Below are 13,276 nucleotides of genomic sequence, written 5' to 3' on the forward strand. Positions count from 1 at the left end.
GCAAAGGGATGCTCTTCTTCAGTTTTAAATGGGAAGTCTTTAGCTCCATTTTAAACAATTTCTAAATGCCAGTGTGTAGCATATCTACTGCTTTTATTCCCAGTTGCATGTGAAAGTAAACAGTAAAGGGGAAAAATATTGAAAAGTGTGGGTTCTTCAATGCCCCCTCCATGTGATACCTCTTAACTCACCGATGACTGGTTTCTTTCCAGCTTTATAAGTTAAAAGGTGGAAACATATTTGTTTCCCCAGATACATGGTGAATATTTATGTTATTTTAGATGAACATCCTTCTGAATAAATTCTTTTTTTTTTTTTTTTTGAGGCAGAATGTCGCTCTGTTGCCTAGGCTGAAGTGCAGAGGTGCCATCTTGGCTCACTGCAACCTCTGCATCCGGGGTTCAAGTGTTTCTCATGCCTCAGCCTCCCAAGTAGCTGGGATTACAGGCGAGCGCCACTACACCTGGCTAGTTTTTTTATTTTTAGTAAAGACAGGGTTTTGCCATGGTGGCCAGGCTGGTCTCGAACTTCTGATCTCAAGTGATCCACCTGCCTCCGCCTCACAAAGTGCTGGATTACAGGTGTGAGCCACTGCACCTGGCTCCTTCTGAATAAATTCTGAAAACATAACTCTATGAGAATGTACCTTTCCATGATTCTTCTCTAGTAGTATGGAACTGTAAAAACTACTTTTCTTGTTTCTTTTTTTTTTTTTTTGAGACAGGGCCTCCCTCTGTCACCCAGGCTAGAGTGCAGGGGCATCACTGATCACAGCTTACCGCACCCTCAACCTCCTGGGCTCAAGGGGTCTTCCCACCTCTGCCTCCCGAGTAGGTGGGACTACAGGTACACACCACCATTCCTGGCTAATTTTTGTATTTTTTTTTTTTTTTTGAGTGTGGAGACGGGGTCTTGCCATGTTGTCCAGGCTGCTCTCAAACTCCTAGGCTCAAGTGATCTGCCTGCCTCGGCCTCCCGAAGTGCTGGGATTACAGGTGTGAGCCATTGTGCCTGGCCTGTAAAAAAACACTTCTGATCTTTCATTTGATTATTATAGTGTTGGTATATTCATTGTTTACCCTGGTGGTACTACCGAGGGATGCCGGTGTGGAGTAGGTATTCACCATTTCCCTATACTTTGGGGACAGTACAGTACAGGGAAACATGACCAACATATTTCTTAAATAGGTTAATAATTGGAGCAAAGAAATGACTTTGTTATTTGGAAACCAAGTGAAGCCAAAACCTTTGTCTCCAGCCTGAATGTCACATAGTCTAGTTGGGCAGTTAATCTCTTTGCTTTTGGCAATGTAGGGGCCCTGTGGATAGAATCCTAGAATTCGGAGGTAGGCTCGAGGCAGCTTTCTGAAAGGCACAGGCAGAAAAGATGGCTGAGAGCAGCACCGTGGGAATACAAATCACCAGCTCCACCATTTATAGGCTGTTTCGCCTTGGATAAGTCACCGAAGCTCTCTGTGCTTTGGATTCTTCATTTATAAATGGGGATAAGTACTTTCCTGATAGAATTGTTAGAATATTAAGAAAGTTCTTCAGCATCTGACTTACATTAGGTCTTCTACAAGTGTCAATTACTATTACTGTTGTTATCACTATCATGGACATCATCCCTCTGCCCATAAACAGGCACCAATTGAATTTTTTTTACCTTTTTTTTTTTTGAGACAGAGTTTCTCTCCGTTGCCCAGGCTGGAGTGCAGTGGTGTGATCTAAGCTCCCTGCAACCTCCGCCTCCTGGGTTCAAGTGATTCTCCTTTACGGTATCCACCCACAGTCTGTCCACTGAATTGAGTTACTGTGGAATGTTAGAACACAATGAATTAAACTTACCTATGCATGCAGTTGTAGTTCTGTTTCCAAGGGGTCAAGCAGCCATTACAGTATCCACCATTACAGTATCATTCAGAATAGTTTCACTGCCCTAAAATCCTTTGTGCTCCACCGATTCTTCCCCTTTCTTGCTAATTCCAGAAAGTTGCTGATTTTTTTTTTTTTTGACAGAATCTTTCTCCGTCGCCCAGGCTGGAATGCAGTGGTGTGATCATAACTGACTGTAGCCTTGAACTCCTGGGTTCCAGTGATCCTCCCACCTCAGCCACCTGAGTAGCTGGGACTACAAACACACACCACCACACCCAGCTAATTTTTAAATTCTTGTTTCTTTCTTTTTTGAGACAGAGCCCCACTCTGTCACCCAGACTGGAGTGCAATGACGCAATCCCGTTTTGCTGCAACCTCCGCCTCCCAGCCTCTAGCGATTCTCCTGCCTTAGCCTCCCAAGTATCTGGGATTACAGGCCCAGGTAATTTTTATATTTTTAGTAGAGACGGGGTTTTGTCATGTTGGCCAGGCTGGTCTCAAACTCCTGATCTCAGGTGATCTGCCCGCCTTGGCCTCCCAAAGTGCTGCGGTTACAGGCATGAGCCATCATGCCCAGCCTAATTTTTAAACTTTTTGTAGAGACGGTGTTTTACCTTGTCGTCCAGGTTGGTCTTGAACTCCAGGGCTGAAGTGATTTGCCCATGTTGGCCTCCCAAAGTGCTGGGATTACAGGCATGAGCCACTGTGCCTGGCCTACCACTGATGTCCCTGAATAGTTTTGTTTTTTCCTGGAATGTCATGTACTTGGAATCCTGCAATGCGTAGTCTTTTCAGACTGGCTTAGCACCAGTTTTTTATGGCTTTATGCACTTTTTCTTTTCTTTTTTTTTTTTGAGATGAAGTCTACCTCTGTTGCCCAGGCTGGAGTGCAGTGGCATGATCTTGGCTCACTGCAAGCTCCACCTCCTGGGTTCAAGCCATTCTCCTGCCTCAGCCTCCCGAATAGCTGGGACTACAGGTGGGTGCCACCATGACCTGCTAATTTTTGTATTTTTAGTAGAGACGGGGTTTCATCATATTGGCCAGGATGGTCTCGATCTCTTGACCTCATGATCCACCTGCCTCGGTGTCCCATAGTACCAGGATTACAGGCATGAGCCATGGCTCCCGGCCTCTTATCTTTCTTTACATTGCCTGTGGAGCCCTGAAGTGCACCTACCAGTGTTCTACCATGGACTCCACCAAGGAACCGAGTTCCCTGAAGGGCGCTTTGTCTCACCTGCGGGAGTTGCGTGGGAAAACCATGAAGTGGGCCCTGCCTTGCTGAAGTGACCAGTGGCTGCTTGACCTCCTTGTGGAAATAGAAATACAATTGCATGCGTAGATAGGTTTAAAATGTCATTGCGTTTGGGACCTAATATTCAGCCGTAGCTCAATTAAGTGGACAAACTGTGGGTTAGCTATTCCGGGTAGGGCCACAGCCCCTGCTTCACAGTGTGGCGGAGGTGACAGAAAAGTCAATGCATTGTGACACAGAGACAGGCAGTGGTGAAAATAGAAACACCCACGGGAGGGGCCAGGTTGTTGAGGCCAAGAGGCTGGGTTCAGGATTCAGTATGGATTTGAAGCCAGGTCTGTCACAGGCGAGCAGGGTGCCCGGGGACAAGTTGCTGTCTTTCTCAGGGCTTCATTTCCTTCCCCTATAAGATGGCAGATGATGGCACCCCCCTCACAGAGGTATCGTGAGTAGGACATGAATTGACATGTGTCATGACTTAGAGGAGCGCTCTCCACAGGTACACCTTTGTGAATATGAGCTAGAATTGTCCTCCCCATCATTATGAGGCAGATGCAACACACAGAGTGACAGGGAAGACTGTGGTCAGGGAGGAGAAGGAGCAAGGAGACTTGGAAGAAGCTAGACTCCAAGCTAGCATTTTCTTTCCTTTTTGTATATGATATTCTTAGATAACCATGCACATTCATTATAGGAACACTCGAGTATATGGTTAAGCAAAAAGATGGCAATCAAAACTACCAAAGGTATTCACTATTCCTATTTAGATGATTTCTTTCTAGGTTTTTATTTCTTCCTCTGCTGAGATTTTTTTTTTTTTTTTTTGATATGGAGTCTCACGCTGGTGGCAGGATCTTGGCTCACCTCCTGGGTTCAAACGATTCTTGTTTCTCAGCCTCACGAGCAACTGGGATTACAGGTGCCCGCCACCACACTTGGCTAATTTTTGTATTTTTAGTAGAGATGGGGTTTCACCATTTTGGCCAGGCTGGTCTTGAACTCCTGACCTCAGGTGATCTGCCCACCTCCCAAAGTGCTGGGATTACAGGTGTGAGCCACGGTGCCCGGCCTGAGATGGTTTTTGAAGGCTGTTGAGGAGGGTTAAAAGTTTCAATCCGTTTGGCTTCTTATGTCATAAGGAGCAATTTTTACTGCTTTTAAAATTCTTTCCTGAACTGTTTTTAAAACACAGAAGAGGCTGGGCGCGGTGGCTCACGCTTGTAATCCCAACACTTTGGGAGGCCGAGGCAGGTGGATCACCTGAGGTCAGGAGTTCGAGACCAGCCTGGCCAACATGACAAAACCCTGTCTCTACTAAAAATGCTAAATTAACTGGGTGTGGTGGCACGCGCCTGTTATCCCAGCTACTCTGGAGGCTGAGGAAGGAGAATCGCTTTTTGCCCAGGAGGCGGAGGTTTCAGTGAGCCAAGATCGCGCCATTGCACTCCAGCCTGGCCAACAAGAGCGAAACTCCGTCTCAAAAACAAACAAACAAGCAAAAAGGCAGAAGAGCATGGACAATAATGTACTCTAAGAAGGCAGTGTGGACTGGCCTCAGATTATGTGGAGGAGCCTCAGTCTGAGGCGGACGTGCAGGTCTACTGATGCTGAATGGCTTCTTTGGCCAGTCCCTGCACTGAGCACATCACTTAGGGAATTTCCTCTATCTCTCCCGTAACTCTCAGGTCATCCCCTCAGCCCCCCTTTTTCTGTGGCCCAGGCTGGAGCGCAGTAGTGCAATCATAGCTCACTGTAGCCTCAAACTCCTGGAGTCAGGTGATCCTCTTGCCTCAGCCTCCCAAGTAGCTGGGACAACAGGTGCACACCACTGTACCCAGCTCTCCTTTTTTATTTTATTTTATTTTTATTTTTATTTTTTGAAACAGAGTCTCGCTCTGCCACCCAGGCTGGAGTATAGTGGCATGATCTCGGCTCACTGCAAGCTCCGCCTCCCGAGTTCACGCCATTCTCCTTCCTCACCCTCCCGAGTAGCTGGGACTATAGGCGCCCGCCACCACACCTGGCTAATTTTTTATATTTTTAGTGGGGACGGGGTTTCACTGTGTTGTGTTAGCCAGGTTGGTCTTGATCTCGTGACCTCGTGATCCGCCCACCTCAGCCTCCCAAAGTGCTGGGATTGCAGGCGTGAGCCACTGCGCCCAGTCTGGTTTGTTGTTGTTGTTGTTGTTGTTGAGAGAGAGTCTCACTCAGTCACCCAGGCTGGAGAGAAATGGTATGAACTCAGCTCACTGCAGCCTCCACCTCCCAGGTTCAAGCAGTTCTGCAGCCTCAGCCTCTCAAGTAGCTAGGATTACAGGTGCGTGCCACCACGCTGGCTAATTATTGTAGTTTCCGTGGAGACGGGTTTCACCATGTTGGCCAGGCTGGTCTGGAACTTGTAGCATCAAGTGATCCGCCTTCTTCGGCCTCCCAAAGTGCTGGGATTACAGGCGTGAGCCACCGCGCCCAGCCCAGCTCTCCTTTTTTTCAGTTCCACATTTAGCGAGGCTCTGAGAGGTAGAGGGAGTCACCGACCATTGCTCACTGGTCAGTGTGCAGCTGGGGTTGTCCTAAGCTTCTGATACCACATACCCTGAATGCCATTTTCTGGCTCATTCCTGCCTTGGAGACCTTAGACTCAACCATCATTGACCAAAGCCATTATTTTTTTTAATGTTATGGGTTTTTTTTTTTGACTAATGATATTTAGAAGTACATAGTGACTTTTTTGCTTTTGATAAAATATCTATAATAAAATTTACCACTGTAGCCATTTTTAAGTGAACAATTGCACAACCATTACCATGATCTATTTCCAGAACTTTTTCATCATCCCAAACAGAAAATGTACCCAGCAAGCAATAGCTCCCATTTCTCATCCTCCACTTCCCTGCCCCTGGTAACCTCCATTCTACTTTCTGTGTATGAATTTGCCTATTCCAGGTATCTTGTATAAGTGGAATCATACATCATACTTAGCATCATGTTTTCAAGATTCATTCATGTTGTAGCGTGTGTCAGAATTTCATTCCTGTTTTGGGTTGATGATTTTATATATATGTATCTTTTATATATGTTTATATGCATGTAAGCATAGGTGTATATATACATATGTTTTGTTTATTCTTCTGTAAATGAGCATTTGGGTTTTCAGTTTTTTGGCTATTGTGAATAATACTGCTATAAACACTGTGAAACAACTCAGCGACAACGAAAAACCATGCAATTTAAAAAATAAGCATAGGACTTGGATAGACACTTCTCCAAAGAAAATATACAAGTAGCCAAATCAGCGCATGCAAAGGTGCTCAATATCTGTAGGGAACCGCAAATCAAAACCATGTTGAGGTACCACCTTATGCACAGTAGAAAGGTTACAGTAAATTTTTTAAATGGAAAATAATAAAGTGTTGGAAGGAATGTGGAGAAATTGGAACCCTTGTGCATTGTTGGTGGGAACATAAAATAGCACAGCTACTGTGAAAAACAATTTACTGCTTCCTCAAAATGTTAAACATAGAATTTCTGTGTGACCCCACAATTCCACTGCCACGTATATGCCCAAAATAATTGAAAACGGGGACTCAACTATGCACTTGTATACCAACTGAGCAGCTTTGGAACATGTATTTTTTTTTTTTTTTTTAAATCAGATCACCCCTCCCAAGGCTGGTTAGTCACTGTATGGGTGTTTTGCCTGTTGCATAGCGGAAACTAAAGCTCCAGAAACAAGAGGCCTGGCAACCTTTATGCTGTACTTCATGATGGGAAGCCACATGAGTAGAAACTGAGGCCCGGTTGTGATGCGCTGGAGACACAAAAAAAATTGGATTCAAAATCAGAAGTTTACCTGGGTATGGTGTTACAGGCCTGTAATTGTAGCCAGCTGGGAGGCTGTGGCAGGAGGATCTCAGGAGCGTAGGAGTTCGAGGTTGCAGTGAGCTGTGATTGCGCTACTGCACTTCAGCCTGAGTGACAGAGCGAGACCCCGTCTGTGTAAAAAACAACAAAAACAAAAACCACCAACTCGAAGGGCATCTTGTAGTGTTTTGTTACGGAGGAAGCATCCTGAATGAGAAACCAGTCTGAATCAGATTTTATCTTTCTAGTAACATTATCAAGATAAAGGCAAAATAACACCAAGAAGATTTATGTGCAGAAATCTTTCCATTTTTTCCCCTCCCAGACTCAAAGCCAGAAAGAACTATTTCCAGACTAGTAAATTTTGTTGACCTTACCATGATGAAATTGACAGATTTTGCTAATCAGATTCGTAAATAGAAAATCTAAGTAGGAACCAGTAGGTTTTGGGTTCTTGGATGCTCTGTCTGCAGAGGAGAGTCTCTTGACTGCCTAGCAAATTGTTGGTAATTCATTCTGAATTTTTATTAGCCTGTGGGAATGTCTTGGGACACTCACCCTTGATATTTGTTATTTTGGAAATTCACTTTGAATGATAGAATTTGATCCTCTGGCTGGGCGTGGTGGCTCACACCTGTAATCCCAGCACTTTGGGAGGCTGAGGCGGGCAGATCACTTAAGCTCAGGAGTTCGAAACCAGCCTGGCCGACATGGTGAAACCCTGTCTCCTGTCTCTACAAAAAAATACAAAAATTAGCCAGGTGTAGTGGTATGCACCTGTGGTCCCAGCTACTCGGGAACCTTGGGTGGGAGAATCTCTTCAGCCTGGGAGGCGGAAGTTGCAGTGAGCTGAGATGGTGCCAGTGCACTCCCACCTAGGTGACAGACTGAGACTGTCTCAAAAAAGAAAAAATAATTTGATCCTCTTTCTGCCTAGACCTGGGAGCTGTACCCAAATTACCGTTTAACTCCCTCTGCAAAGCTGCTGTTCCTCTGTGATTGTGCAGTAACCTAAAGAAAAATATCTTCTTTTTGAAATCCTGCTGAGCTGGGTCATTAGTTATGTTTTGATTTCTAGGAACTTCTCTGCTGTGTTGGGGCTGCCTGAGAATATGAATAAGACCTATAGTTGTCTCATCAAGTTGTCTCATCAAAACGCACATGTGGTTTTGTTCTAAAATTGGAAAGTCACAGATGAGTTAAGCAGTGGTGAGTTTTTCTGTTTGTTTGTTTGTTTTTTGGGTTTTTTTTTTTTGAGATAGAGTCTCACTCTGTTGCCCAGGTTGGAATGTAGTAGCATGATGTCGGCTCACGATACCCTCTGCCTCCTGGGTTCTAGGGATTCTCCTGCCTCAGCTTCCCGAGTAGCTGGGACTACAAGTGCGTGCCACCATGCCCGGCTGATTTTTTTATTTATAGTAGAGACTGGGTTTCACTGTGTTGGCCAGGGTGGTCTCGAACTCCTGACCTCAGGTGATCCACCCACTTTGGCCTCCCAAAGTGCTGGGATTACAGGCATGAGCCGCCATGCCCCGCCAAGCAGTGTTTAAGTGTCGTCAATCCACTTGAAACTGAGAAGATGGAGAGGACAGAGTTTATTGGGATTTGAGAAGCTCTTTTTCCTGCTTAATTTCTAGACCAACTGAGACAAACAAAGGGTTCAGCAAGTGGAGACCAAAAGCTCAGCTTTATTATTGGTAAATGTAGGATTGGAGGTTGTGACTCAGAGGTACAGCAATGTAGGGTTCCTGGACATCCCTGGCCATTTGAGTTAGGTAGATTTACCCACCTAGGTAGACCTGGCACTGGATAACAGGCCTCCATCCTGGGGGGCAGGATCTCTCCAGTTACCTCGTGATCCATGGCAGTTCAACCTTGAGTTCCTCAGAGGCCTGGATTCCTAAGCAACTGGAAAAGAAGGACTTGATCTAGGCATGTGTGGGTCATTCTCCCAAACCCTCTCCTCTGTTCACATCAATGACTCACCTTCCCAGAGCCATCCTGAGGGGTCAGAGAGGCCAGGAAGTTTACTGTAGTTGAGAATCCTTGATGTGGAAGGAAACAAGAGGCACAGGCATGCCCATCACACAATCCTATCTTGACTCAGAACACCTTAGATCCAATAAGGGTCAAACCACACAGTCTTGATTACTTCTTAGCCAGAGAGCTTATTATGCTCCAACCATAGGGTGAGGAGAAGAATGCACTGTTAGTGTTTTAATGGGCTTTCAAGTGGAAATGCAGTTTTTGATTTAGCCCTTGCAAAATAGTCTCCTTTATGAAAAATACTCATGCCTTTTCATCTGAGGGTGGCTACATCTCACCATTGTCTCAATCAATCAGTATAAACCTTTCCTTGAAATATTTTGGCTGTTAATTGGGAACAAACAGTGATAAAACGATATGATTTTTGGTTGAAACTCATCCTCTTTCAGAGCATTCTGTCAGGTTCTCTGTGGGAGGCAGGAAAAGGTGACAATCTTCAATTTTGTGGATTTCAGAATTGTAGTGTAATTACACTAGAACACTGCAGAGGACATCAGGGTACCTCTCATGTAACTTCCTCCTTTTCCAGTTTAACCCAGAATCTTAATACAGTTGATCATCCTTGGTAGGCACTCAATATGAAGAAACGAATGAAAGTTATTGACAGTTGGCCGTGTTGCCACTCTTTGTTTTGTGACACAATTTCAGGGTCGTCATGGTTGGGATGATCTCCTCTCATCCCATGTTTATTTTTTGAGACGGAGTCTTGCTCTGTCGCCAGGCTGGAGTGCAGTGGCGTGATCTCAGCTCACTGCAAGCTCCGCCTCCCGGGTTCACGCCGTTCTCCTGCCTCAGCCTCCCGAGTAGCTGGGGACTACAGGCGCCTGCCACCACGCCCAGCTAATTTTTTGTATTTTTAGTAGAGATGGGGTTTCAACATGTTAGCCAGGATGGTCTCGATCTCCTGACCTTGTGATCTGCCCGCCTCGGCGTCCCAAAGTGCTGGGATTACAGGCGTGAGCCCCGACGCCCGGCCCTGTGCTGCTAGTAGAGATGGCGTTTCACCATGTTGGTCAGGCTCGTCTCCGACCCCGGACTTCAGGTGATCCATCCGCCATGGCCTCTCAAAGTGCTGGGATTACAGGCGTGAGCCACCACGCCCAGCCTCATTGCATGTTAATTTTATTTATATTTAACCAAAATGTGGTTTTGATGGGAGGTTTGGTGACTCACCAAAAAATTAAAGTAGTTAACTAAATAAATACCTGAAACTTGGATGGATCCCACTTTTATAAAGCTGGTAGAAGCCATGGAACTACTCTTTATACAAATGCAGGTATGTCCCTTCACATAATTTTTACACTCAATTCCAGAAGGTTCAGATACCTTTGAAAGTCCTCCAGGGATCCTATGCTAAGCATTCTTGTCCTGGGTCGATTCCCAGGGCCTATGCAAAAGTGCTGAAATTAGCAAGTCTGTGTGATCCCTACCTTTACAAGCATGCACGTTTTAAAAATACAAATAGCTCCATGTGCAAAATTGTAGTTTCCGTCTGGGTAGCGCATTTCAACTGAGGGTTGAAACCTTTTTGGAGTTTATAAAATAATTTTAGTGGTTTGTAGCGAATATTTCTAAAAAGTATATTGGAATAGGATAGAAAATAAACCAAGCTATTATGTGTGTGTACTGGGGTTGAGAAATAAAAATATGGGCCCCTGTTTAAGAAAAACTGATGTATGTGCTGCTTGTTTTACTATATATTTAGGGCAGTGGGAGCAATTTAAAGAAATATTTGCTTTCTTTTTCATTATGTGCTTTGACTTTGTTGGCGCTTTTTCTTCTTCTTAAGTAGGGTCAAAGAGTTTAGTGGGCTTGCTAACATTTTATATAATACATCCTACTGCCAATCATCATTTATCCACAGTTATTCTCAGGATACCTCCAATATCAGTGAGCTTAAATCTGCTGAATGTTCTGATTTTCTGTAATAGTAAAGCTTAAAAAAAAAAATCCTAGCCAGGGATCAGTGTGACTGGCCACTAGTTAATAATGTCACATGGGAGACCTCTCCTCCTTGGCCTCACTTTTCTCATTTGTAAGTGAGAAATGGTCCTGATAATAATGATATTTTTCTCTCTAGATTGTTGGGGAAGACTGAATGAGCTTTTATATGTGAAATTCATTGTATAATTTCTCCTTAAACATTATTATTTTTAGTAGTAGTTGTACTGTTTGTCTACTATGCAGGAATCACATCTTAGACTCCCTTTAGGATTTCTGAGAATCTGTTAAGTTGTCCATTCTGACTGCATTAACTTAATGAATGGGCACTCTGGAGCATCTAGTAATATCTTTGTTTCAAAAGCACCTGTTTAATCTTTTTTTAAAAAGTGTGCTGGGCACAGTGGCTCATGCCTATAATCTCAGCACTTTGGGAGGCTGAGGCGGGCAGATTACGTGAGGTCAGGAGTTTGAGATCAGCCTGGACAACATGGTGAAACCCCATCTCTACTAAAAACACAAAAAATTAGCTGGGTGTGGAGGTGCATGCCTGTAGATCCCAGTTACCTGGGAGGCTGAGGCAGGAGAATCGGTTGAACCCTGGAGGCGGAGGTTGCAGTGAGCCGAGATCGCGCCACTGGATGCCAGCCTGGGCAACAGGGCAAGACTCTGTCTCAAAAAAAATGAAGCGTACTCTATTGAACTCCTGAATTTTTGTATAAATTATTTTGCCCCCACACATCATGAATGACATTAAAAGAACAATCTTTCTTTTCTCTATATTGTGAACCAACAGTCTGCTCACCTACAAATGTTGCAAATGGTGATTATTTGGAACCCAGATGGGAACCTCCGAGAAGACTCAGAATAGCATTGAAACTCCACTGCAAGGATTTGCTATTAAAGTAAATGTAGTGGGAAAAAAACACACAAAGAGCTAAACAATTTTGCTGGTGTACTCCTCCCCACCCCCATCCCCCTCCAGAAGTACTTTTTGTAGGTATCATGTTGATTTTTAAGGAAAGAAACATACTGAATTTCCAGCATTATTAAGTATACTAAAAGCAGATGTCTGCTGCACATAAATGTATTCACATTCTTAGAAAAGAAAATTATGCATGAAAACTTTGCTTCTGCACCACTCTGAGCAATTTGCAAGAAGAATGTTTGGGCTTGTTGTATCTTATTAAATAATATATAGGACACACTATGCACAGAAACATTCTTTTTGCACCGGGCAGGTGAGTAGCTGCCATAATTTAAGGGTTGTGTGTGATGTGGGCTGGAGAAGATTGCTGAGCTATGTCTCAGAGGGCCTGACCTTTGTTAAAATGATGCCCCCGGCACACATTTCTGTATCATAACCTACCTCTTTCATTCGTCTTTTTTACATATTTTCATATTTTTTTTCTTTTCTTCCCCTCATTCTGTCTGGCTATAAAAACCTTCCCTTAGAGAGAATGCAGTTACTGTATCTAGCAGAATCCTCCGGGAAAGGAGCATGAACTTAAGAGCAAGTGGACCTGTGTTGGAATTTCTACTCAGCTACTTTCGAGAACTTGGACAATAGAGTTGACCTCTCCAAGCCTCAGTTTGCTCATTGTAAAGTGACCCTATATTACGGATGGATTCAGTGAAAACACTTTCATTCGGATCAGGCTCAAATTTTTTTCCTTTTGGGCGTATGTATGTTTCTTAAGAAGAGAAATAATTTAAAAATCAAACAGTGAAATTTTTGATGAGGGAAAGTGTTTTGTGAACAAGGAGGGTCTTTTTTAGAACTCCTGAAATCTCATTTTTTCTCATCTTCCCATGATCTGTAAGGGATCTGCCACTACAGGCTGCATATACTAATGACGCTAACTCACCTTTCATATTGTTTCCCTTCCAAGACCGGTATTATGTGCTTAACTCTCATAGCTCACCTGGGAGGGGGTCATTATTAGGAAGCTCATTTATGGATGAAAACCTGATGTTTAGTGTGTAAATCCCTTGTATTAGGGTTCTCTAGAGGGACAGAACTAATAGAGTAGATGTATATATGAAGGGAAGTTTATGGCAGCATTGACTCACACTGTCACAAGGTGAAGTCCCTCAATAGGCCATCTGCAAGCTGAGGAGCCAGGAAGCCAGGTCGAGTCCCCAAAACTCAAAAGTAGGGAAGCCAACAGTGCATCCTTCAGACTGTGGCCGAAGGCCCAAGAGCCCCAGGCAAATCACTGGTGTAAGTCCAAGAGTCCAAAAGCTGAAGAACTTGGAGTCTGACGTTTGAGGGCAGGAAGCATCCAGCAC

At 44.2% G+C, this 13,276-nt stretch overlaps 1 protein-coding gene across 25 annotated transcripts in view; it reads left to right on the plus strand.

The window, feature by feature from the left end:
• TIAM1 (TIAM Rac1 associated GEF 1) overlaps positions 1–13,276 on the plus strand; it is a 441,123-nt gene that overhangs the window by 231,822 nt on the left and 196,025 nt on the right. For 4 of the 25 annotated variants that reach the window (XM_045389230.2, XM_074034153.1, XM_074034146.1 and 1 more), the window contains one exon: positions 8,076–8,206. The exons of the other annotated variants lie outside the window; for them this stretch is intronic. The gene's annotated coding sequence lies outside the window, so the exon portion shown is untranslated. The remainder of the gene's footprint in view (positions 1–8,075; positions 8,207–13,276) is intronic. 25 annotated transcript variants of the gene reach the window in all.

Source organism: Macaca fascicularis, chromosome 3, assembly GCF_037993035.2.
Source record: "Macaca fascicularis isolate 582-1 chromosome 3, T2T-MFA8v1.1".
Taxonomy (NCBI): Eukaryota; Metazoa; Chordata; class Mammalia; order Primates; family Cercopithecidae; genus Macaca; species Macaca fascicularis.